The sequence below is a fragment of the Ixodes scapularis genome, unplaced genomic scaffold (assembly GCF_016920785.2).
Source record: "Ixodes scapularis isolate PalLabHiFi unplaced genomic scaffold, ASM1692078v2 PGA_scaffold5__190_contigs__length_132052651, whole genome shotgun sequence".
NCBI lineage: Eukaryota > Metazoa > Arthropoda > Arachnida > Ixodida > Ixodidae > Ixodes > Ixodes scapularis.
The window spans coordinates 54090725-54117856 of NW_024609880.1; the positions used below are offsets into that span (position 1 = coordinate 54090725).

At 47.1% G+C, this 27132-nt stretch overlaps 1 protein-coding gene across 2 annotated transcripts in view; it reads right to left on the minus strand.

Moving 5' to 3' along the window:
• LOC8051883 (polypeptide N-acetylgalactosaminyltransferase 5) overlaps positions 1–27132 on the minus strand; it is a 182547-nt gene that overhangs the window by 81668 nt on the left and 73747 nt on the right. For both annotated transcript variants that reach the window (XM_040206047.3, XM_042294038.1), the window contains exon 2: positions 24443–24485. The gene's annotated coding sequence lies outside the window, so the exon portion shown is untranslated. The remainder of the gene's footprint in view (positions 1–24442; positions 24486–27132) is intronic.

The following is a 27132-nucleotide window of genomic DNA, read 5'->3' on the forward strand; positions in this document are numbered from 1 at the left end:
GTCATCCTTGTCCAGCTGGCTTGCACCTTCGCATCAAGTGCTTTATTATCATAAGCTTAAAACGCAGGCCATTCACCCTTGTTGATGTTAGACTGGTGGCAGCTGATAAAACCTGTCTGCTCTACTGGCGTTTAACTCTCGGTTAGCTCAGTCGGTAGAGCGCTCCACTGGAAACGGAGAGGTCCCTGGTTCGACACCACGACCAGGCGGATTTTTTGGGTCGCGCACCAGTCACCTAGCTGTGTTTGGAGATTTGTGTTTGTGCTTTGTCCCCCTTATTCCCTTTCTCCAGGGATTATTAGAGCCTCAAGGGCCGGCGCTTCCAAAGCTGGCTTTCTATCAGATAATCTAACCTATATAAGGCGTTGTTGATTGCATCCCTCACAAGTCCAGATTAAGGAACGGTGAAATAAGGGAAGAGTGAAAGGCGAAGGAACGAAACCTGGTGACTATACAAGAGACAACGGTGATGTTTATTTCTTAGGAACTTGAAATCTGAATCACCAACATCAAACTCCAGGGCGCCGAGAACCTGGGGGAAAGGAGAAGACGAGAACACGCTGGGATATCAGAACGCCGAGCTCTCGTTCGAATGGTTAGTGCTGGCTGCCTCTGCCCCCATCCTCAATCTCCGAACACGTTCGAACGTGATTCAAAGGCGGCTCTAGCTTTGCGTCTACCCGCCGATAATTCCAACCAGGGCTCGGCGTTCTGAAGTGTTTGTGCGCTCTCGTCTTCTCGTCTGCCCCAGTTTCTCGGAGCATAGACCCTTCTCAAAAGTCTGTCCAGCCACCCTGTAGCCAAACCTGACGCTCTGATGGCGGCATTACAAAGCTTTTCCGTACCAAGAAAAACGAACGTCTTCGGGAGTCAAAAGCCGAAAGATATGGGAATTTATTCTAACAATTTGCTTTTTGTACGTTACCTTCGATTCACGAGGTCGACGGTGCTTGATTTAGACTATCTTGCTCCCCTGTCGATGCCACTAAAAGCGAAAATATCGAGGCTTTAGTGTCTGCCACTAGAAGGCTGTGACTTTTGACGGGAATCTATTGCACGCAGTCTTGCTCACATCGTCAAACCCAGATCGAAAAATAAAGTTAGAATATTATTAGTACGGTACGTACTTCCTGTCATCAGAAACACAGACCTCGGTGAGTGTTACAGTCACCCCAACCACTCCAGTGTAGAAAACGCGCCACGTGATCGTGCGCTTCACCGATCGCGCCGCTCGCGACCGGGATAGGTCAGGTGTCACGTTTCTGAAGACTAATTCGCTCGTAACGCCCGCACTTGTCCATCTTTCCGGTGATACTTCGAGCACCGCGTCGGTCGGCTCAGAGCCCGAAATACTAAAGGGAACACGACGTCAATCGTCTACGCATACACTGACAGGTCTAGAACGGTCGGGCCTCCAGAGTCTCCTATAGCTGGGATAACACTCGGGTGTCCGGCGAACCTCGAGCGTGCACGCGCACCACCCCCCAAAGCACGGCGGAAGGCGAAAAGAGTGTGCTGGAGGCCGGGACAGTAAAAGACACGCTCTGCCGTTCTCATCTTACGAGTAACTATAGTTTCAGTCGACCCATGGTCCAAGATATTGCTAATACTCGAGTCGGAGCACATTTTAGGAAGGTGTATCGTCACTGCACTCGTTGCCTGCGTGAGTTTGGTACGACCGTCTACACCCATCTCGCACAGAAGAAAGCGGAGGGCCGCGGCGCTTTCACTGTACGTACGTGGTTCGTTTAGTCGGTGCTAAGAAGCGCACAAAGGCGTCGAACGCCGTGACGTTTGACTTTAGTCGCCGATTGATAGGCACCATCGTATCGTCCGTTCCGGTAGGACTTAAAATAAAACGGAGTACACCAGTAGACGGCACCCGCCGCTCAGGAAGCAAGCGGGGTCGCATCAGCCACGTTGGCCTTTCCTGCGAAATAGAAGCAACGCGGAACGGGAAGAAAACTGCACACCGTGAAACTGCTCAGCGAGTCACCGAAGCCTCGCACGAGAGTATATTCACCGGCCGTTATGTATACCATTCCACCGGTGGTTGGCTAATTTGCGTTAGTGACACGCTACGCTACGTGACCAACGGGACAGGAAAATACGACATGCATAGCTATTTCTCGACGCTTCAAAAGGAAACTGATTTTTTTTTTTCAATGACTTTGTACATTTTTATGAGACGGACGAGAGAAAGCATTACAAAACAAACCCGCATGTCGGTATGTCCGAGACAAAATTGAACCGCGTGTTCAGCCACGAACAGGAAGAGAGCGGCATGGCATCTCTTGTGGATACCCAGCCTCCCGCCTTCCGCCGTGCTTTGGTTGCGCGTGCACGCTCGAGGCTCACGAGAAGCATTATCGAAGGTACACGAAGCTCGTGCTGGAGGCGGCACAAACGAAGAACCTCCCGGCCATTCCCACCATGTTAGTGACTGGCGGATTTTAATCCCGACGCGCAGGTGCCGGCCATTCGACGAAGACCGAGTGCGCTGTACAGAAAGGCCGCTGTGCCTGCGATTTCGAAGGGGCGTGAGAAATCCTCAGGTGGTCCGCATTATTCGCCAGCCCTTCGCTGCGTCGTTCCAGGGTTCGCCGAGTGGTTTCGGACACGGATCTCTAGAAATACCCCCTGTATGCCACACCTGAGAAAGCCGTCGTATTCCCTGAAGAAGGAACGCGACAAAATCCGCCGTGTACGAATGCGCCAAGTTCGGAATAACGCATAGCCATAGACTTAACTAGCATAGCACATTACTATAGGGTTCCGTGTTTTCGGATAAATCCGAAGAACTCCGAAAAAAACCCACCGGTAAAACTTTGGACCATTCGGATTTATCCGATAAGCTCCAAATTTATATGTGCCAATGCCACTCCAACTCTTCACACCCCACCCCCCCCCACCCCGCAAAAAAAAAAAAGAAAGAAAAAACGTTCTTTTTACACTTTGATGAGCGCAGGGTTAAAAAATGACACCATAATTATCTTCCAAATTTCGGGCCGTTGTGAAAAGGGGTCTTACCGCTTCTCCCGTAAAGGTTGATTCGGGGTAGCAGGTCAGTGTACACTCGGGTAACGACAAAAGTCACACTTTCGATTTCCAGTTTGGGCCATGCGATCTGTGCTTTATAGAAAGAAGAGGTTATGTTTTTGTAACAGTGGAAGCTCTGAAACCGTAGAGATCGTATAAAATAGAGAAGAGGGGCAGGTCAAACTTCTCTATTACATCCTTAACTATTCCAACTCGCGCGGCCGCGGGCTATAATTGATGGAATAGGATGGGATGGCTACGGGCTTCCTAGTGACTACCTCGGAGAGTTTATTGATTTTAAAGTATCGACCCCTTATCGAGGCCACACTTGTGTGCGACTTCTGTCGTGGGATTAATTAGTATTGTGAATGGCAATGCCACCAACGACAAATTCAGCTGAGGAAATTTTAACTGATACAAGCGCGTTTTATTCTTTATCTGGCATACGCTTGTATCCGGTTAATATTTAATTATTTTAATAGTAAACAGTGCGAAATTAAACTCTGAATTTCAGGTAATGGGCAATCAAACTAAATAAACTCCGAAAACACGGAGCCTTACACATTACCTAAACAGAACTTTACGCAAACCTAGCTTATCGTAAGACTACCTTAACCAACTCTCGCTTCACCTAAACAAAACCTAACCTAAAGCGCACTCAAACCTAGCCTAACCTGCCCCGTCCAACAAACGCTATGTCTCTACCGGCCTTCCATGCCCCACCGCTCTCACAGTTGGTTGACCAGACATTACGGAGAGCATCAGATATCACTCACACAACGGGACAGCGATCACTCAAATACGGATTGTACTGGTTAAGACCAAGTTGTCAACACTAAAAACGCGACCTAAACAGCCTAAATAGAGAGTAAATAGCAGCAACAAAAAAAAGGCCTATTCTAACTAAATTCCGCAAATCCCCCCCCCCCCCCCCCAAAAAAAAAAAAATTCAAAGCCATAAAAAAAGGTGTTTTCTTGTGCAGGCCAATAACATGCAATTCGTAGTCGTTCACCCACCTACTAATGACTGCCCATCTCTGCTACGCAATCAACACCTCCGTCGCATAAAAAAAAAGTTAAGGAGCAGCAGTATATATATATATATATATACGGTAAGACAAATCGTTAAATATCGATCGACCGGGCATTCACAACACACTCCGACAGTGTCGACCGAGAGGGTGTCCAACAGTCTGCAGAACAAAAGCGAAAGATCAGCTCGCTCGTCGTAGTAACCTCAGAGTTATCGACGTCATTAGTGTCGGCCTACGCGAAAAATCGAACTGCGCTGACACACCGCAGCAGCCAACCAACGGCGCTTATGACGTCATCCCTTATCCCTTTTTGTTTTTTCCTGGCCAGACTTTCTGTGAGAGGAAGACCACATCTTGGTACAATGAATAGTTGGTAGAAAAAAATATTAATCTTCTAGTAGTAAATTGTACATTCTGTATACCAGCTCGGCGACAAGAGCGACGCGCGCTCGGTTTCGACTCTCCGCCGTCACGTGATCTTCGGAAGGGCAGCAGCAACGCGCAGGGCGTGTAGTCACGTGATAAAGGTTCGCAGCGCTCGATTGGCTAGGATGGCTCGTAGCGTACACAGCTGCCCATCGTAAGCTGACGTCGAGTACACACGGGTGAGACAAAAAAGGATAAAGGAGACAAAAAAAAAATACTAGAGAAAGAGAGTGTGAAACGGGCAAATTGAGTGTGAACAGAAACTGCAGCTACGGCTTTTTTCTTGCATTGCACTACACCTATGGTTGGATCTTTGCCAGGGAGGGGTGCCCGATCAAATTAGGCACACCGAAAAAGATTCTGGGAAATAAAGTGGTACAATGGAACGAAGAAATTTTAGACAACAACACACACACACAAAGAAACACAAAGGGGAGGCGTGTTTTACAAATGACGTCAGCTTGCGCGGAATAAATCAGTTCGCGAGATGGCGACAACGTGGCGAGACGCCGGACAGTCCGTAGCCAGTGAACAAAAAGGCGCGCGACAAGAAGCCATTTAACATCGTTTGGAGGGGGCCCTTAAACAGATGGTTGTTTCTCAAAAAGAATTAAAAAAAAAAAAAATAACAGCTTGGCGTGTCCACCACACATGTGTCGAGGGACAACGACCTCCAGTGTTGGACCGAGTTGTATGTCTCACCCCGCTGCCCTCTTCTCATTTCTTATAAGAATGCAATCAACTTGCGTTCGTCCACTCTCGAAGTGGGAAGAATTACGCTGAATAAAAGTTTGCCGGGGACGCGGCGCCCTTTTTCACGGACAATATTTGTGAAAAGTTTGGCGAGCCCCTCCGAGTGGGCAGCTATAATCACTAAAGTGGCTGACACAGTGAGAACAGCGGGGCCTCCGTTCCAAGTGCACGCCCTTCAACACGCGCTGGTCGCATTCGTCGTGCTTCAGCTGCGCGTGCACGCTCGAAGCTCACGAGACGCCCAAGTGTCATCGACGATAAAAAGCACGCCCAAGTTGCGGGAAAACTGAACGACCTTCTGTCAGAACCTGAGATTGGGCGAGTTGGTTGTTCATGTTTGTCGACGTTTAGCGCAATCGAGAAACTGTCGCTCAAGCATTCACACACCCAAAAAACACTCCTCTCACACAGCGCTCACAAACAACTTTGTATTGCGTGTTTTACTTCGGCTTCTACTTCTTCAGATTTTAGACAATTTGCAAATAAAAAAAAAGACGACATATGAGTAAAAAATTCCTGTTTAACGCTTAGGCTAATTTGCGGCTAAATAATCTTTTTTCGTGATAATGTTATCGACGGCGTACTAACACATTTGTCCTCTAGTCGTATGATATTGTCGGCTTCGATGATTTCCCTCGCTAATTGGTTTACACTTTTGCCCAACACGGTGTTGTTGTTGAAATGTGCGACACACCCACAATCCCGACAGTGTGTCCCCAAGCGGCCAGAGTTGGCGTTTACAATGTTGTTGGAGTGTTCTCGAAGGCGGTCATTTAGACATCGCCCAGTTTGTCCAAGGTATTGTCTTCCACAGGAAGACTTCTCAGCCTGTAAGTAAAGTGAACTATACTCCGTTTCAAACATAGCGTGCAACGTAGTCAAAGCTAGCGCGCCGGTTTGCACAGCCGACCACGACTACGTTCGCCCCACAAAATAGTGCGGCCCCTGAAAAAAAAAAAAAAAAAAAAAAAGTCGAAAAGTGTACATTTTTGTAGCTAGTAACTAATAGTGGCGTTATGATTTCGAGGGAACACCGATTCTTTTTCAATAAAAAGGAAAAGATAATGTAAACTACTCCAAATTATTTTCCGTTTTCGTTCGTGCGGCACTCGCACTCGCTTCGGGTTTTCGGGTTGTGCGGCTGCCCCTGCCTCGCCGGTTTCGTGAAGATGGCGTCTTACGCGGGAAGCTTTCTTTTCCTGCTCGGATATTTTCGAAGATTCGTTGTGTGAAGATCTCATCAAAAGTGCAAGCAGGTGATCGCCAACGTGTACGCGAGTTCAAGAACGTGTTTCCCGGAGACGTCGGTCCGTGAGGTCCTGGAGACGGTCAGTAACGACACCGGAGTGTCTGGCAAGGTGGCGTCCCTGAAGCGAAGACCTCGCAACGTGAAAGTTCCGAGCACGCGGACAGTGTTGTGAACTGCCACCTGTTATTTCTGGTGTTGAAATCGGCCTTATGGCTTCAAAGTGAAACAAGCCTCAAGAAGGAACTGTGTCGGTGATGAATCGTGCCTACGGCTCCGTCTGCTTGCGGGACCTTACAGCAGGCGGTGCCCGTGATTGCATTCCGAAGCGTCTGGGTTCTTCTGCCTGCGGGACAGTAACCATGGTCGGCTCCGTCTGCCTGAGGCACCTTAACCTTGGTCGGCTAAGTAAACGACGCACCTGCCCGTGCCTGTATTCCGAGGCCCCTGCTTTCCTCTAAAAGGAAACAACACTCGATCCTGATCTCGAGTGCCGTGTGTTGTGTACGCGTCTATTGTGAATCACTCCCGGTTTATGGGGGCGCCGGCACCAGAGCACCGAGATACTGCCGTCTGGATGACTTCTTTCATACACCGGCGAGTATTCTGACTCTGAAGGAAGCTTCCATGAAGTCGCATCACGTGAGGGAATGCCAAGCCGTCTGAACAATGGCAGTGCGGTCCCCTAATCACAATATTCGTTATATAAAGGACCGTCCACCACACTTTCAAGGTACTCTCTGATTTTCACGCTACCATGTAAATAAACGGCTTTAAATAGAGACGCCCTGGATCTCGACCGTTCTTCCGTTTTGACGAGGCCGGCGCAAGTTCGAGCGGAACACCAGCCCCTAGTCTACCTTCTTATAAATAAAAATCAACAAAAAAAGAGGAATTGAAATATGCACTTCCGCAATACGCACAATCTTGCACAAAAAATCGGTCAAGGAAAAAAAAAAAAAAAAAAAAAAAAAGACCTTTGCGCCTAAGTGGATTCGAACCACCGCCACCGAGATGTCGGCATCGCCAGAGCAGCGCCTTGCACCGCTCGTCCACGAAATCTCGCGGAATAACACAATTTTGTGTGTTTTTTCATGCGCACTACTTCAGTAGCTTTCCCAGCGTTGCACGCGATGTTTGAAACAGAGTATAAAAGAGGGGCATAGAGCTCAGCGAGCGCTCACGGCTGCCACACATCGTGTCGACGGCAAGAGAGGGCGCCACGAAAGCATAGGCATCAACATTCTTCGTCGTCGCTGCGCATGCTTCAGATATTTGCTACTAGAGGCTTCTCCGCTGCCCGCTGCTACAGTCCACTGTGATGCCATTTGGGAATTGAATACATTCGTAACCAATGCTACATAGCTAGCGCAGGGCATCGTCAGTATTGTTTTCATATATAAAAGAAGTCTTAACCTTTCTTTTAGCTTTCACGTCTTGGTTTTGTTTCTATGCTGAAATTTTACCAGACCTCTGGTGCTTGGCCTATCGACAATAGAAATAGTCAGTGCAAATTAAAAAAAAGAGACAGAAAGGCTGGCGGACTTTCGCGACGTTGAAACCGCGACCACTTAGCGTTTTTATGGCTTCTGGAGCCGCAAAACATACGGCCCGCGGACCACATGCGGCAGTCAAGTGGTTTTTCTCAGGACCGCGAACGAGTCCCCGCTGACCTAAAACTTAGGCACCCGTCGGCAGCACTCTGACCGAAAAGCTCAAAATACATTTTCATTTTTTTTATTTTTTTATTTTAGGCGCAAGGTGTTTTGATATTTTTTACAGCTTTTTTTTTTTTCTGGTCCACACTGTTTTTCACGTATGCAGTTCTAGAGCTTTAAAGGGCTACTCCACCGATTTTTTCATTGTCTCCGATTTGCTTGAAATTTTGCTAAACTAACCGACAAACATCGCGAAAATAGTATCCCAAATATTAGGTCAAAATATTGTTTTTTCGCGTAGTTATTGAATTTACAGTTTTGGTCCTCACCGTGTTTTTCAAGCTCGAAGTCTCTACTGGCAACAATGAAAAAATTACGTCAGTGGAAGGCAGGGGTTCACTCTTTGGGCTGTAGATTTCGTTTTAAACTGATTCGAAGCAGTTTCATGGTGTCAAATGAATGCTTGGGAAGCTCGCTGCAGTACCCGCGCTCCAGCACGGAACAAATGATTGACATGTTCTATTTTTTGGCTGCTTGCTCGACTGGCAAGCCTGCCTGCCACTGACGTCACGGCCCTGAAAAGCGCGCGTATATTTGAATGTTGGTTTTTGCATCATTTTCATTTGCCGATTTCGCAATAACTATTATGAATTTCGCGATTCTAAATAGCATACCGGAGAGAGTAAAGGCCGGGGAGTCAGAAAATATAGTTAGTTGAGGTAGCTCAAAAAATTGGTGGAGTACCCCTTTAAGGACTTCCTAGATAGCGGCTTGTAAGAGAAGATCTTCTTGACGTCATGCTTGTCAGTCACGGATTCTGAGTAGTTTGTGAAAATTGGCCTGAAAAACTTGGTACACAGAAGTTGCAGGAAATCTTTGTAATGATTGACATCTTTCTCTGCCTTTGCGCATTTCAGAGCCCTACGGTGCATACGTGTATCCACCGCAGTCTTAACAGCTACATGGTTTTCTTCAGCATATTTCGTTTTTTTCAGCAAAACCTCTACGGAGTTATTCAGCGCATACAACAGCCTCACTATATAGCTTCTCTGGTGGATAGTATAGACCTCCCCTGTCCTGGTACTTCGTGACGGAATTTCTTGGAGCCATAAAAGCCTGCTTAATGACCAGTAGGAAGCAGTCACTACAGTTGACATGTTCCTTCACCACCCGTGCCAAGTATACACCTACCATAGAGATGGCCGATACCTCAGGGGTGGGAAGTAGTGTGCTCGCGTCAAGTCAGCTTCTCTCCAGGCCAGAAATGGCAGCCCTCATGTCCATCTGGTCTTTGCGGACAGCAGACATTTGAAGCCGCCCAAAGAACGATTCTATTGTGTCAGAAGAGAATTTCCCCGTCAGGACGAACCTGAAGTTTTGTTCCGTCAGTAGGTAGCGGATGCACTACATATTGGAGGCAGTAGTCATCGGCAAGCCTTGGAAGGTTCCACGCGTAACGAAGTTTCTTGAGCAACTTCCTGACTCCATATCTCGCAGATACTTCACGAATCTAGTTTTGAGCCAGGTAAGGCGGATATCGTCTACAGAATCGAATGTTTTTTTTTTTTTTTTTTTTTTTGTCGGGAAGGTTTCGGTGGATATGCTGTGTGCAGTTGTTCACATCCATTAAGAGGAACCATTTGTGAACATTCTTCATAAATTCCACATGGTGGGAGAATGCAGCACCAGAAGTTGGGGCTGAGTACAAGGTGCTGAAACGCCCACGATCAATAAATGTAATGAAATGACCGCGCGTGCACGTGTGGTGTCACGGTGTGCGTGCTACGAGCCGCAGACAGCCTCGTGCTAGTGAGTTGTGCCGGCTATGGCTAAGCGCTCTAGAGCCCTGCGGGTCGAACGACGATCGAAAGAAGTTACTCGTGTCACAAAAAAATTACGTGATCAAGTGACCTATTTAAACACGCAAGGTCACGTTACTTCGTAACCTAACATGGGAAGCTTACGTTATCACGTAGCTTAACGTGATAACGTAGCTTACGCTAGCTACAGTGAACAGTAGCAACAGACAGCGGACAAGCGTCGTCTGCATTTCTGTACGAGGTTTTGGCGTCTCTGGTAGCAAATATGTGAAGTAGGCACGACGACGACATAGCAACCGTTGTGCAGGCATTTTAAGAATAAAGGAGACTATGGCATGGGCTGTAGTAGCGTTACGGAGCCTGGAACGCGTCTCCGATTGGTGAGTTTACCGCGTCCAAAAAAGTGGTCCCTCGATTTCCGCCTAATGGCGTCAGAAGTGTCATGCTGTCGCCGATCGCGATCCTGGCGGTGTCCCAGCAACTAAGGAGGATGTCGCAGACGCCCGTTCTGCTCCCTAGTGCTCTCCATTGTGATAGTCCAAGGAAGCTACGGCAGCCGGAAGTTGGGACGCCTCGGACGCCGTGACACTCTCGTTTGCTTGCGCTTTTTGCCAGCATTTCTACGACCAACCGCCAGGATCGTGACATGCAACGGCATGACACTCCGGCTTTTGTGCCGTCATTTGTTGCCACTTGGGGACCACTTTTGATGTATGGGCAACATAGGACGCTAAACACACCAGTCGGAGACGCGCTCCAGTGACCATAGTAGCGTATGCATCGCATAGCATTTGCTGCGCTACTGGCGTTGTCGTCGTTGTCGTCGTAGACGATTGGGCATTGCACTTCAGTCGACATAAGCGACAGAAAACACGGAAGAAAGATCTGAACGAGGGCCAGTTCGCGCTGCCAAACCTGCTCGCCGAAGGCCTTCGAACCGCAGCGCCGCTGCGTACCATCCGGAACCTTCCCACACTCTCCGCATCACAGCTCTGCATGGCGCCTCAGTGCCTGATCTCACTACCCCACCTCTACTTCACTGTACTGTAAGTGACTACGCTCTTCTAGCAAAATGGGCGGAACCTACCGGGAAAACGCTGAACGGACCGCAACAGTAGGTCCTTTCGCGACTTCTGCTCTTCTCTCGGCTTCCGTGATTGGAGCAATTGGCGCGAAGGCCACTGTACTTAAGCGAGGGAAGTTGCCTTGGTCGCGTCCACAGCAAAGAAAACAGCAGCGACGACGCGGCCGCGGAGAAAAGCGTAATCCATAATGGCCTACCGAATTAAGCTCGGCTTGCAACTGCTTGTCGTGTCGCGTACGGCGAACATTTGTTCCGGTGAGTCAGTCGCTACTGCCGAATCAGCGTGTTGCCAATGTGGTTCTGAACGCAACCGCGTGAACCACACATTGTGCGTTCATGAACGCTCACCAACGCGGTGACTGTCGGCCGTTAGCCCTTCCGCCGCCTCTCCGAAGAGCCTTTACGCCAACATATCTTCGAAGTTTCTGAACGTAGTGGATAAAAATAAGCGCAGACCACTTTGAACTGCAGTGTTGTAGGCACTGCAGTTCAAGTAACGAAATACGTTACTTGTTACTTGCAAAATAAAGGAACGCATTACCGACCTAAGTTATTTAAAGATAAAAGGAACGCTTTACCGTTACCGATAAAAAGTAACGCACGTTATTTTTGCGTCACTCTTTATTTAAAAATTGACGGTAACACCTTTTTGTTGATGTGATTTTTTTTTTTTTCGACAGCTTTTTTTATGTTGGGACAAAGCGCGTTGGGCATTGGGGTTTTCGGTAAAGTGGGTCTTTTGGCGTGGGTCAAAAAAGACAAACTTTTGAAGGAATGTAGAGTGATTGCAATAATTATTTACTTGACGCCAATACTTCGTTTCAGCGTAAGTCCAGACGCTGCCGACGCTACGAGCTAATGGGAACAATCAAGCAGCATCAAAAGCGCAACTCACTCCACACTTTTCTTTGTTTATCATTGCTTCAGCGAAGACACGTAGAGAAACAAGACGAACACCATGATAGTGTCCTTTTTGATGTTGTACCATTGGTTCCCCCCTCAACTCGTAGCGTCGGCTGCGTCTGGGGTTAAGGTAAAACAAACAAAAAAATAAAAAACAAACAGAAATTAAGCGTACTTTTTTAGGTTTTGGAAAGAAAAGAAAACGAGTAACGTAACTTCAATATAAGTAACGCAAGTACGTTACCCGTTACTGTTCTAAAAATGTAACGAGTACGTTACTACGTTACCGAAAAAAGTAACGCGTTATCGGTAACGCCGTTACATGGAACGAGCTACCGCCAACACTGTTTCGAAGCCGATGCTCGCGCCCGCTTCAACGAGCGTTGTGCGTTGAGTGGTGGCGCATGGCGCGGCACGACCTTTCCTGGGCCCCACATTTGTCGAGGGTGGCGACCCCTACAGGCCGCTGGAGTCGCGAATGCACCATTCCAATGTTTGCAAAAAAGGACAGCCCAGCACACGGATGTTCGCTCGAAACGGAAAACAAGCAAAGCACACGACATACGCACGAACGCTGAAAATGGCACGAGCCAAAAGCCGCCCGCCGGCCCCCCCTCCCCCCCCCCCCCCCCCCCCACCCCCCGCCTTCCGCCCTCTTTTTTTTTTTTTTTTTCAGGTTTATAGATTATTTAGTAATCTTGGCGCCTCCGGAAAGTATGGCTCTTCCCACATACGATCATAGAGTCATTACGAAAATCTCTCCTTCCCGTCGTCACTTCTTTGAGGACCACTTCGCAGTGTCAACAACAGCCTCGCAACACGACCCGCACCACCGACGGGAAACTTTTGTCGTCAGCAAACGGCATCCAAAACGAACTCGAACAACGACGGCTCTTTACGATCTAACCCATAGCCTAACCCCACGGGTGTTCGACAGAACGGGAAGCGCCTCGCCGCGACAACACTACACACCGCCGTTCGCCCCCCTCCCCCAAGCTGACATTGTGGTGGAAGGTACCATGCATGCCGGTCCAATCCACCATTTCCCTTCCATCAGCCGAGCCCGCTCTCTGCGCGTGAATCTAAGCGGGAGGAGCGTGATCACGTGGTTTAAAGAGAGCCGTACGATTGGTCCAACGAGCACGTAGCTTCCACCGCACTTAGGGAAACGGGCGAACGGAGGTAGCCGCGACGCTCCGGATCACGGACACAAACCGACGGGGCTCGTCGGGGAACGCCTTCCGGGCTCCCTTCCGGTGCGGAAACGCGCTTCCCGACACCAAAGCCGCTTCGTGACAGTTCGCAAAGGGAACCGCGATCGAAGTACAAACGAGTCGACCGTATCCAAAATAAAAGGCAGCAACAAACACCGCGTTCCATACACGGTGCCAAAAACTTCCGGCAATCGACTGGCTCGCAACGCGACGATGTTCTCTTGCCCGTCTCTCCCCCTCCTCGGAGGTCGCACGCGTATTGTTGGAGAGCGCTGCGCGCACGTGCGGCCCAACAAAAGATCCGCTACGGTGGCGCCGGACTCGCTCCGTCAGTCTGGCGGATGTCGGCGACGGCCCGAGCCCCCAACGTGCACCGCACACGAATCTAGCACGAGCGGTTCGGGGTATATATATATATATTAGGTTGGGTCAAAGTAAAGATGTTGGACGCGCCAACGAGGCATCGAGAACGTCTTCTATCGTTCTATCGCGGGAAAAATCGACTCGGCGAACCGTGAAATTGACAATATTTCTGGAAAAAAAATAACCTATCTACGCACACAAAAAGTAAAAAAAAAAAGACAAAAAATAGCGTACGAGAACGTTCCAAAGAAAAAAAAATTGAGAAAGAAGCGTAAAAATGGTTTTCTTTACACGGACTTAGCTTGGCTACTCCTCGAAATCCGTTGTAACGAAAGAAAATAGATATACATCTCCACAGTACACTGGAATAAAGGAAATGAGAATTTCTAACACATACTTTTCTTTTAATGTCTAAGCGTTTTCTCTATAAAAAAAAAACAAAAAAACTAATAATGTTTTACCGGCAGCACGTAAGGCCAACCCAAATACGATACCAACTTTCTGTCTCACCTCACAACGCACAACAGCGGACGCTGCGTGCCATCCCAGCCAATCAAACGCTGCGAAGGCGTCACGTGACTAAGCCCCCTCCGCGTCTCAGCGCCCCAGCCAAAGGTCACGTGACAGTCGCATTGCACTGGAATGGCTCCGATGGCTCGTAGCGTCATCACACGGTCCGTCCCAAGGTGACACGGAACACTACAGACATGCCCGCGAGGCTCCTACGGCGAACGTTCTATTTTTCTCCTTTTTCTCCTTCTTCCATTGTCTCGGTCCACATAGCCGGAAGCCAATCCCAAATGCCTCATTTGCGGCGCTTTGGAGTGAAAAGATTTTACCAAAACCTCTCGTCTCTTTTTTTTTTTCCTTCCATTTCTCCCAAATCCATGGCCTTTCTTTCATTCTCTCAAATCCATTGTCCTTCCTTTTCTTACGCCGTCGTCTTCCTAATGGAGCACTCGATTCTCGGAGCCCAATCGTCTAATAGTAGCACCTCAAAATTACGAAATATATGTTCTCTTCTTTATTTTCTGGTCTACCTCCCCCCCCCCCTCCCTCTTTTCTCCGCGGTAACGAGAAAAAAAGAATGGTGCATTAGCTCATCAAGCTCGTAATCGGTACTACAAATTGTAACATATTGCGAATTTTACAGAGCGGCATTAACGATGCGACCACCATTTACGAAAAGCGATGCCTCCATTCCTCGCAAAGTAAGGATTAAAAGCTGGAACACGCAGCAAAAGAAATTGAAACGAGCCGAAAATCAAACGAAAACTGAGACACGTGGAAATCGTACCGCTCCATCTCGTAATAAAAGCAGCAAAAAACGTTTTCCCGCAAACATTTCAGCGCGTCAGTTTTATTATTGTTTTCTTTTCTAATAATCTATGGAACGACTTATGCATGTTTCGATTTCCTACACCGTTTCGGCTCGACATTACAAAATACTGTTTTGGTCCTGACCAGAAAACACGCAATACTCTCTTATTTTTTGGAGCAGTAAATTTAGCAGACGGGCGGCCAGTACCTGCAAAAGAATTTGTCGCTTTTAAAAATCCGAAGTAACCGGAAAAGTAAAGGCTACTTTCCTACGTAACAGCCAATGATATTTGTTCTTCTCTCGAGTAGTCGAGTGACTTAACTGAATACATTTTTCACCAAGAGTCTTTGTAATCAATTTCTTTTTATTTAGTAACGTGGACAAGCCCGGTGACAGCTTAAAAATTCAGGGGAAACTCCTCCCTCCCTTTTCCCCTTCAACGATGCCTTGGACGAAAGGCTTTAGGGAATAAACTTCAATAAATATCTCTCTCTCTTCCCCATTAGCGGAGCGAACGCTGCAGAGGGGGTCGCCTCCTCCCCAGCGTTCGCTCCCCTAAAGTGCAAAAAACAGGGACGAGTTTTCTCTGAACTTTTAACCTGTCGCCGATCATAGATGCTACAGTAAATAAAAATAATGTTTTGGGGAATATTCGTGTGAAAAGGGTTTGATACTAATCATCATTAGAAAACAGGTGTCATTGAAATCTCGATATAAATCACGATTTAAAACCCCTATTCTCCCCCGTACGTGGTCTATGGGCAGTTGCGTAACTGAGCGAATCTATAGTACCGTTGGTGTCACCTAACATCGCAGTGTCGACTCATGTCACGTGTCACAGAGGACGTAAAAATATCATGCATTGTAACCGCCTTCGGAGATACCACGTGACATCGAAAACCCCGAGAGCTGGCGCTATAAATGCTAAGCGTTTAATAGGTTCTTCCCTGATGGAACTCGACCCCCAGCCGAACGCTGCGCCAGAAAGAGACGAGTAATTTATGCGCGTTGCCCATACAGCTCAGGCGAATGAAGTGAACCGCACGGGGGGCTGTCCGATCTTCCGTCCAATACGTCGTCTCTTCGGTGGACCGTAAAGCGAGGATCTGTTGCTCCACCGCTCATGCGGGACGAGCACCTAAACACCCCATGAACAATTATTTCTGGTTTCTGGGTTTTGTTTCTGCGGCGGATAAATGATCACTCGCACGTTCTTCCTGTGACCGGTACTCTATGGTTAGAAAGCAACCACCCGTGTCAAATTGATCTTTTTTTTTTTGCTAATCAGTCGCAACCGGGGACGCCTTCCACTTAACCAAAGATATATGTTTGGCTGTATATATAGATGGGACGGAGCGGACCGTACAGGAAGTACAGGTCACCTCGATGTGAGAAAAAAAGAGGATAGTTTTGGAACGACATGTGACGGCTCGTCAGAACGTGCAATCCACGCCTAGTAATTATGTGATACCAAAATTCTGACAGGACCACCCAAGGTCCCCGCGTGACCAACAGGATAACTCTCGAGATGGATAACATCCTTATACTTCCGTATAAGGACAAAACACGTGAATTTTCTACGAGTTAAGGGTTTAAGCGTAAGTTAGACGTGTCCTTCTTTCAATTTCGTACTGACACAATTCTAGGATGAACCAACTAATTTTATCCATCCTTACATCATTCGAACGAGAACAATCAAAAGCGGAGTTGGTCGAGAAAACATTATTGTAATTATCCGAACCTTATTAGTTTTAGCAAATGTACAATGTTTCCTGTAAAACCATAGATTCAGAAAATTAAAAAATCTTTTCCCTCAACACTAATTTTTTCGTCATTTCGCACAAAAAAAAAAACAAAAAAAAAAAAAAAAACAAGGCAGAAATGCAGGTAAAACGAATTGCAGCACGTGATCGGCAGCTATCTAATTTGAATATTCCAGATCGAAAATGCAATTGGCGCAGATATAACCGATACAGCTTGTTAGGCGAAGTTAAACTGCACTGAAGTCAACTGCAAGCGCAAATTCTTTCAGTGCACTTATAACTTACAAGGTAGTTTATCTTGACACTGCGGCCAAGGGGCGGTTGCCCGAGCCGACTCATTCGTGCAATATCACTTCATAAATCACGCCAGGGCATAGCCTCCTCTATACGGGGGGGTAAGTTCTTCGGGCGCCATCCAAAAACGGCAAGTCGATGGCTCCCGCGCAGTGAACAAGACGTGCCGCAGGTCGGCCGCCTGGTAATTTGACGTCGTCGCCAAGGGCCCACGGCCAAACTAAACATTGGAGCGACCCAGACGCAAGCACACGTCGCGCAATGCATCCACGTCGGCACAGCAGACAGCGCTGACGCCGGAGCGCTTCAGAAGGAAAGCAGATGTTGGTATACGCCGCTTTATGTCACGGAAACTATCACGCACCCAGTAAAGAAAGATGACATTTTGTCCGAAAGAAGGTGCACCATAAATAAAGTAAAGACTGGTTCAGACATTTGAGTCCGAATGACCGCTTTCGACGAGAGTGACGAGACTGACGTCGACATCTATCGAGTATCCATAGAACACAATTCCAATCTGCGTATGCTTCACGCACCATATACTTTCACAACAAGTGCTTGAAACATTTCCACGGGCGTTACAAGCGACCGCTTTTCGTAAATAGCGCGTAGATCTGACGTCCAGAATGTCCTAAACCTTTAGTGTATTTATTTGTTTATTTATCTGCACGAACTCTCGTGCAAATGAGACGTTGAGAAGTCAGGTTTCCGCGCCAGCATAGTATTTACATCGTGTAATAAGCGAGTACAGCTTCACCATCGGGAGAGGAACTTACCCGCGTTGCGAACGTTTTATTAAAAGTGAGACAAGTACGAGACGCGTGTAGGTATATACCAAACGCGCCGCAAGCGCGAAGCGTTACGAACATTGAGTAACATTTAGCTCATTGTGTTCATTACGAAAGCGGGCACGTACATGCTTTGCAGCCCGCAGGAGCCGCCACTGGCAAAGGAACGTGAGGTTGAAGCACCGGAGGAAAGCGCGTAAGACGTAAGCTGCTCGAAGAACAACGTTTACCCAAATCCCCCCTCACTCACTCACTCACTCAAACGCCCACTCTCACTCACACTCTCACTTACTTACTCAATCACTCAAACTCACTCACTCACTGAAACTCACTCACTCCCACTCACTCACTCAAACGCACTCACTCATACTCGCTCACTCCCCACTCACTCACTCAAACTGACTCTACCTCTCTCTGTATCTCTCTCCGCGCGGCACGCGCTATGACATCAGACCAGCAGTTACCTTCCGTTAGAGTAACTGTATAAGCTGAGCATATACAGTTACTCTACCTTCCGTTGCTGACACCCTCTCGCATTCGCCTTGCAGCGGTGAGACCAACACTAGGAAGAAGGTCAGCGCATGGGTTCCCCCCATACAAAGCTGTCGCCTTAAAATAAAATAAAAATTGATTTTCTTGGGGTCTCCACCGAGGCTTCTGGTGTTTTAGACGTCATACCCGGCTACTGTTGTGGAGATTCGGAAGTTTCCGAACTCTCGTAAACGGCAATCTCTTATGCAAAAGGACCCGCGGGGAATCCTGCAGCCGCACTCCACGCAGTCTGACGGACCCCTTTGTTCGGGCTTACGAAGAACGAAGAGCCGCCGCTGTCTTGGCTCGTGAAAAATTTGGCCAGCTTTATTGTCCGGTGAGCTTTCGAGCTGAAGAAATGGAATACCGGGTCGACTCTACGGTCTCAGAAATCCCGCGCTTTAACGCCACCGTTGGTCGGTTGCCGAGCAAGAAAAGCTAGTCATGTCGCGACGGTATACGGACACCTCCGTTCCCCCGAAAATCGTCCATAACGCGAGTCGTCCATAATGGGCGCGTTAAGTCCGTGCTCCGGAGCGCGAGAGTTTGTCGCGCCTTTCACATAAACGGACAGGAGTGCCACGGAGACTGACACTCGAGCGCGCTCTTCGTGCACCGAGAATTTCTCGGAGCGCGAGTGACTTCTTCGCGCTCCGTGACGTCACGTAAACAAACAAGATGGCTGCGCTGCAGTTGAGATCGTCGAGACGAAAGGCGTAACCGGACCGCTGCCCCTTTTCAGTTGATTAGTGCTTGATCCAGCAGGTAAAATCGATTTGATTTGAAAGCCAATTCAGCAATTAGCGTTCCGAGAAAGGTTTGTTCGTGCATCTCTCCTCATTATCAGCCAGTAACTGATAATGAGGTGACACAAGCATTTTTATTACTAAAGAATAGTAGCAGCTGCGACGCTGACGAGTTACAAATAGGTCCGATAAAATACGTTTTAGATCTCATATCGCCCTGTTTGACGTATATCTTTAATTTGTGCTTGTACAATGGGGTATTTCCCCAAAAAATGCAGATTGCGAAAGTTAGCGTTCTCTATAAAAAATGTGACAAGAATGATATAGGTAACTACAGGCCAATCTCAATTTTATCAGTGTTTTCAAAAGGCCTCGAAAAAATTCAACTTTCGCGTATCGTACATTTCGCAGATAAACACGGTTTATTCACTCCATCACAGTTTGGGTTTCGCAAACACCGTTCCACAGAATTGGCACTTCTGGAGCAAAAAGAATACATCTTGAAAAGCTTTGAAGAAAAAAAAATGACTCTTGGTATTTTTATTAATTTCAGCAAAGCATTCGATCACTTAAATCACAGTCTGCTACTAAAAAAATTACAAATGTATGGATTTCGTGGACATGCATCAACTCTCATAACATCTTATCTTGCACATCGTAAACAGTACGTTCATATAAATGTTTATTCATCTGACATTAAACCCATTCTATCTGGCGTTCCACAAGGAAGCATATTAGGTCCCTTCCTTTTTAATTTATATGTTAACGATATTGTCAATATTAATAAAAGCGTTAAATACGTAATTTACGCTGATGACACAAGTTTATTTTCTACCGGTAACTGCTGTCAGGAACTAGCAATAAAGGCAAATCAAACGTTGAAAGACCTCGCTACTTGCAGTCAATGTAATGCTTTAAAAATAAATGATAACAAAACAAAAGCAATTTTATTTCGCCCAAAAAGTAAGAATGATTATATAACTACTGATATTGTTTTAAATGGAACCAAAATAGAGATTGTATCTAGTTTTAAGACACTTGGCGTTATATTCACGGATCGAATGAGTTGGGATGAACACGTAAATTATATTTCGGTAAAATTGTCACGAGTCGCAGGCTTAATGTATCGTCATCGCCATATTCTGCCCACAAATGTAAATTTAATTATTTATAATGCATTGTTTCTCTCCCACATTCATTACTCTTTCTTAGTCTGGGGTACTACTACGAATACAAATTTAAACAAAATACTTGTGATACAAAAGAAAATATTGCGAAGTATTTGTAACGTGTCATACGATCACCCTAGCGAACCTCTCTTTAAACGTTTAAATTTGATGCCTGTAAATAGATTATATAAATATCGTTTATGCATTACCTATTAATCAGAAGTACAAACAAATCTTCATGCCCTTAGTGAATTGGCGTCTCTCTCGCTAAGAGTAGCAACATATCCTACTCGAAACACGGAAATTTGGACGCTCCCTATTTGCAAAACTAACTACGGTGAACAAATGTTAAACTGCTTAATTTTCTTGTTAGACTGCTTGTTAGACTGCTTAATTTTCTTGTTACTCACAACATTGACCTTCCGACAACATCTGTAAAAAATCTCCGAGCATTTTTTTTTTCTTTTCCAAAAGTGATTGCTTAGTTGTCATGTTTCATAACCTAAATTTTTGCTGAATTGTATAATGCTTTGCTTGCATGTGCTTTGATTTTGTTTGCCTCTTATATAGTCGCACCTTTTTTGTAATATTGTACTGTTCTTATCTCTGAAATTGTTATCTTTTCTCTTGGTTTTCTTTTTGAATTACTTGTGCCACTGCTGTCATGTGTAAGGAGGGGGGGCCGAGGGCCCGTCAAGCTGCATGATGCAGCTTTTTTCCTCGGTCTCCCTCCGTCATTTGTGTTTTGACGGAAAGTAAACATTATTATTATTATCATAAAAGAAATTGATCTATCAAACGGTAGCGTGCCGATAGCACAGCGACAGAAAAGCTGTCAAGATTCGGACCGCTCTGTCCCTTTTATAATGCTTAGCCCAGCGAATAAAGATACTTTGATTTGAAAGCCAAAACATTGGTGAACGTTGCGGGAAAGGTTTGTTTGTGCGTCTTGCCTGATAACGAATTGATCTATCAAACGAGCCTGCCGATAGCTCGGCGACAGAAAAGTTGTGATGAAAAGACAGTCAGACCGCTGCCCTTCTTATACCCCTGTTACACGGGCACACTTAACCGCGGTTAACTCAGCTTTAACTGCGGTTACGTGGTAGCACAGATGCCGCACTATACCCTCGGACAGCTATTTCAAAAGAAGTGAAGAGGGCGCGTGCACTGCTTTGGTGGGTGCTCAAGATGCTCAAGCGCACGTTCGCCCATAGCTCTGACTGCATCGCCGCAGAATGTTGTCGGCAAGTATTGTGCGCTAATTGTGGTTTAGCGTAACTGTAGTTAAGTGTGCCCGTGTAACAAGGGTATTAGAATGCTTGGCTCAGTTGCAGCGAATAAAGATACTTAGATTGGAAAGCCGAACCATCAGTTAGCGTTGCGGGAAAGGTTTGTTCATGCATACCGCCTAAAAACGAATACACGTGCTATCGAACGACGGTGTGCCGGTAGCGGCGTAGCTTCCGTCTCGCTGCGAGACGGAACCGACGGAACGGTAATCTCTGACAAATTTGAGGGTTTCCTGCGTGAACGAGCGGGTTCAAGAATGTCGTCTTTAATTTAAATCGGAACAGCATGCATGGTCAATAAATAGATCGGCCAAGGTAACCTTCTACTGCATGAGCACGAAGCGAGTCTTCAAACCTTTTTGAATATTAAAACGTTCGTAGAAACTTCATAACGTCGCCGTCTCTTTTGCTTTAGACTCTGCCGCTCCACACGGGCCTAATTATTTAACTACGAAATATTTTCGGCTTCTGCCACCCGTAACTACGGTCGGAGGTTAAAAGCTTAGTCGATGTAACCCTAGGGTAACGGTGCTTATCGAAAACCTACCCGCGTCCAGCATTTCTCTATTTTTGTTGTCACGTGACGTAATCCGCCAGGGTAACTCGGATCCGTTCGAGCAGGTTTGGAACGCAGCCTCGGTGTGTCGCGCTCCTGTACGATATGCGTCGCTTAGTTGCTGCGCTCGGAGTATGAAACTCGGAGCGTCGGAGTTGGAGTAAAGGAGCGCCGACTTAACGCGCCCAGTGACGAGACAACAACGCACGTTTATTAGCCCCGAGAAGTTCGCGTGGCGCCCCCTTACGGCGAACCGGGGTGACGTCACGGCGAGGAGAGAATTTTTCCCTGACTCGCCCCGGTCGCCCTGGGGAGGCTGTGACGACGCTAGCTGTCGGCGCGCTCGTTTCTATTTAATCTTTTTTTGGCGTGTTTTTTGTAGGAAGTGTAAATTTTTATATGTGCCTTTAATGAGGTATGACCTGTAGCTACAGGCGAAACTTCAACCAACATTTGAAGCATGGTTGATAGGGCAGGCAACGCATGAATCGCAGCTGGTATATGAAAATGAAGAAATATAGCCACAATTGCAGGAGCATCACTATAGATTTACATTTCGCACAATACATGCCGATGATGGTCTGAATAAATTAGCAGGTTATGTATACTATTTTTTTTTGTATCTCTGTTTTTAAACAAGATGTCCGAAACAGAAAAGCTGCATGTTGTTCGAGCAACATACTAAATACAGTCTGGGCCATGGGGAGAGAATCACAAGTACGACAGCCCAATTGGGGTGGCAAAGTAGATAAAAAAGAAACATTTATAAAATAAATTGCTCGCATTTGACCTTGGTTGAATTCGGATATTATTTCAATGGACTACATGGGTGGTATCTGTAAACTTGTTTATATCAACCCTTGAGTAATGTATAACAAACGTAAGCGAAGGTGTCTAGCTTGTTATTAGTCCCTTAAGCCCTAAAATTGAGATTTTACTTAAATTGAATTGTCCTGAAGCTAAAATATCAGAAGCTTTTCTCACGCAGACTGTCGCCCTTCACAGGTTCCAAATTTTCTGCTACCAGTGCTGGATCTACCACTGGACAGCCGTTCGAATGCTTGCTTTTGCTCCTGTTTTCCTCTGCTGTCAGAGAGTCCAGCTGTAGGGAGTGTGGAGGCTGAGGAAGCTTTTGGGGACCCGCAGCAGTGTCTCTTTTAATTGGAAATGACAATTCAGACTCAACGCTGTATTTTCCGAATACCAAAGGCTGGAATAAAGAATGTCAGGAAAATGTATAGCCATTCAAAATCACGGCACTATTGCTGTGCATATTTTTGGCAGTTCAATACGTATCATACAGGCAACTGGGGGCAATTCGGCCGTTTTTGCTGCTACCATACAAACTAATTTTCAGTAATTGTGCATCTTCTAAGAAATATGCCTGCATACGTGTATAAACTATATAATTAATTCACGAAGAAGCTACATTTATGTGAAGCAACCCTGTTCCACGAGCACTTCAAAGATCATCAGACGCAGGGCCTTTAAAACATATGCGAACCAGCGCATACAGAGTGGCAGCGCAGAGTCGGGGTCGCGAGCTAATTTGCCGACCACCCAAAGGCCCATGATATAAATGCCACTTCAAATGCCTTGAAAGCGGGATGTAATATCGTCCTAAATCATGAACATGCAAGAAACAGACTTCCAGCGTCTGAAACACTTGCGCCACCCCTTCATCGACCCCTCGCAAGATTGCCGTGTGTCTGGACGGACGAGGAGGTTCATCGGCGGAATTGCCTCCGCCGATAGCTTTCGAGATTTGTAACCCAATTTTAAAGGTAAAAGGGACAAGCAGGCTTATAAAATGTACGGAAGCACGTCAATATCGGCCTAAATCAACCTCTCGTACACCGGGTAAACGAAGTCCAGCTCCTCGAAGAGCTTGCGGCACACAACGCCAAACCAGGAAACCGGTGCTGGGAAGCGAGCCGATGCGAGATCGCGGAGCGGAGTCCTCCCCCTGACGTCACGGTACACCTCACCCAATCAGGGCGCGGCGACCGCAGCGACGCTTGTGTTCGCTCTCGGGGCTAATACCCAGCGCGTCCCCAAAACGTTTCTCTGTTAGCGGGGTACCCATATTAGAGTTTTAGTAGATCGTTCCGACACCTCCGCTAACGATACCCGATAATAGGGAGTTTTCGTAGATCGTTTCCGCCGTCCCGCAACGCACTGCGGAACCCGCTACGGTACCCGAAAATCAACAGTCAAGGTCCTTGACGCGCGGGCGCGGTAGCGACTTCTTCGTTGCGGAGGGCTTAGCGGAGGAGGAAACGCGGTCTGCGAAAACTCCCAAATAATGATATACGTGGTGCACGCGCACAAGCGGCGGCGAAATATCAGGCGGCGAAATATCAGGTATCGTCACCGGAGTCATCGGAACGACATGACTGGTGCCAAACTTGAGGGGCAAAAAGAAAAAAGAGAGGGACTTACGAGTTGCCGTAGCCAGTGCAGCCCAAAGCGCAATGCGGAAGTCCTAGAAGAGAAGAAGCGGAGAAAATTGAGAAACAACAAAGAAGGAGCAAAAAGGTCATTCGACAAAACGCTCCGTGAACTTTAGGAGGATGCAAAGGGCAGTCGAGAAACCTCCCCAGCTTGAAGGGCTTGGGGCCAACACATTCATCGCGCCGTTACATCCATCGAGCAAATACGTCCAAGCACAACCTTAGTTAGTGCTTTTTTCACCCTTATAATCAACAAAATATAAACAACTTTAATATAAAATGAGGACGATACACAAAATCATGCTTTTCATTTCGCTCTGAGGAAAAAAAACAAGAATCTGAATGCCTTATAGAGTTTAATTTTGACACACTAACGTCCTGGAGCTTACCGTTTGTTCCCTTGAGCTCCCGAACGAATAATAATGCGAATAATGCAAAAAAGCCCCATGGCGGTCATCTTGGCGTCTATGAATGCACTAGCACTATGGACGTAATGGCACGCTAGGTGTCATGACAGGAAGGTTGAACAATTACAATCACCGAGCAACTATGCATCCATCCAGCAGCTACACCCGTACATATATCAACACATCCAGCGATCTAGTATTTCCATCGTGCCATTTCATCTATCGATGGATCTGTACTGGCTCAAAAGAAGATTATAGCGCCGTAAAAAAAAAAAAGGGAACAAAATCAGCATAAAATGAAACAAATATTTTAGTTGAATTTGCTCTGTCGCGCACGGACTCACCAAGAACAGCTTTTATTCGTTTGCTTTTGTTCCCAAAAATAGCACAATGCTTTCTTAAAAACCTCGAGAAATTCTATTCGCCATAGAACACAGTAGAACAAATAAAACGCGGATATTTAACCGTCCCCAGGATCCGGAATTCCGCCTACGCAGGCTGCCTCAACCCACCGACGAGAAAACCCACAACCGAGCGCAGTCGGGCCACACTGAAGTACACTCTCAAAACCAGGTACGTGCGCTGTAAATCGCTTCGTTCGAGACTACCACTGGAAAGGTCTATGCACTTTTTTTTTCGGAATAATCAAAGCCCGCCGATCATACTCCTTTTCACCCCCAAGCTTAGACAAGGGTGGAAGCTACGTCCTCGTTGGACCAGCCCAACGCGTCTCTTTCGCCTCCGTTATCATATCCTCGCCCATACCGAGGCGCAGAGAGCCGGCTCCGCTGATAAGGAGGCGTCAGATTGGTCTGGCGGGGGTGTAGCTCCCACTATATTCTCGGCATAGGATTGGGCACGAGCGCTGTGTCAGCTTTCGGCTGCGCCTCGTGTCCAATCGGGCCTGAGCCCAATTGCAGAGTTCAATAACGTTACGAAATATATATGTATATATATATAAATATAACGTATACTGAATTAACGAAGGGCACCAAATAGGCTCCAGCGAAGGACTGAGGGTTGTTTTTTGACTACTCGGGGGCTGTTTTCACGTGCAGCCGACATCACGTCGCCTTTACAATGAGCCTTCCGTCAGAGAGCAGGGATTGGAAACCTCGGCCGGGATTCGAAACCGAGGAACTCGTAGGCCTCACGGGGAAGTAAAGGAGGAGGCGGCTGTCGGCGGGCTTCGATTATTCTAAGATGGTATTGGCGCATCGCTCCAGCGGAGAGCCGTCACGTGATTTGTTCCGTCACTCTGACAGGCTCAAAAAAAAAGGAAGGGGGGCGTTTGTTTTTTGATGGAGAAACGGAGTATAGACAAATCCGCGACGTCGTTTCAGCAAGCTAATAGGGAAAAAGTGTGTGTGTGTGTGCGTTGGGGGGGGGGGGGGGGGGGGGAGGGCAGACTGGAGAGCCAAGGGGAGCTGCCCGCGCGATCCAGGCTTCGATCGAAGCGCTGAACTCGAGGGAGGCATGGGCGGTCTGGGAGTCAACCGCGCCTCGTTCATTAGCCCGGCAAAAAAGGCAGTTTTGAAGCGAACGCGCACCAACCCTTCTTTCCGCTTCATCCTCCAGAGCGATAAAATTTCTACAACGCCTCTCCTCCCCTCTCTTCTTCCTCCTCCGCCGGTCCTCCGTCTCTGCATCGTGCAGCAGGAATAAAATCGGGCTCCCTCTCTTCGTCCCGGTCTTCCTTCCGTTCGCGAATTACTCCGATTAACCCGGCACAAAAGACTTTCAGAGTTGGCTCGAAATCGCGAGCAATAAAAAGCAAAGTGTCGGGACAATAAATATTAAACAAAATGCAATAAAGGCAAGTACGTAGTCCAAGCTCTACGACGAGTCGTTTCCAAAAAAGACTAAAACTATATTTTGACCAAAAAAAAAAAAAAAGATCCCTGAACGAACAGACACATACACAGAGGCCATGGGGAAAGACTAACGACAGAGGCGAGAGACCAAGCAAGGCCCCGTCAGCGGCACTTTCAAATCCAAAATGTAAAACAAGCAAAAAAAGAAAGAAAGAAAAAAGATACTTATATCTTCCTCCTCGAGCCCAGCCGATGGTACTTTGTCCCGCTAATTTCATCTCTTCGTAAGTCAAAACGTGTTTTTTCTTTCTTTTTCTTTCGCTTATCGATTTTTGCGTCCATTTTGAGACTTTTCCAATTATACGGAGATCCCCATCGCGGAGTTTAGTCCCGAGGGAGCAAACAATGTTCCCGCGAAGCGACAACAAACACACTCAACGCCGCGAAGTCCTCCGTCA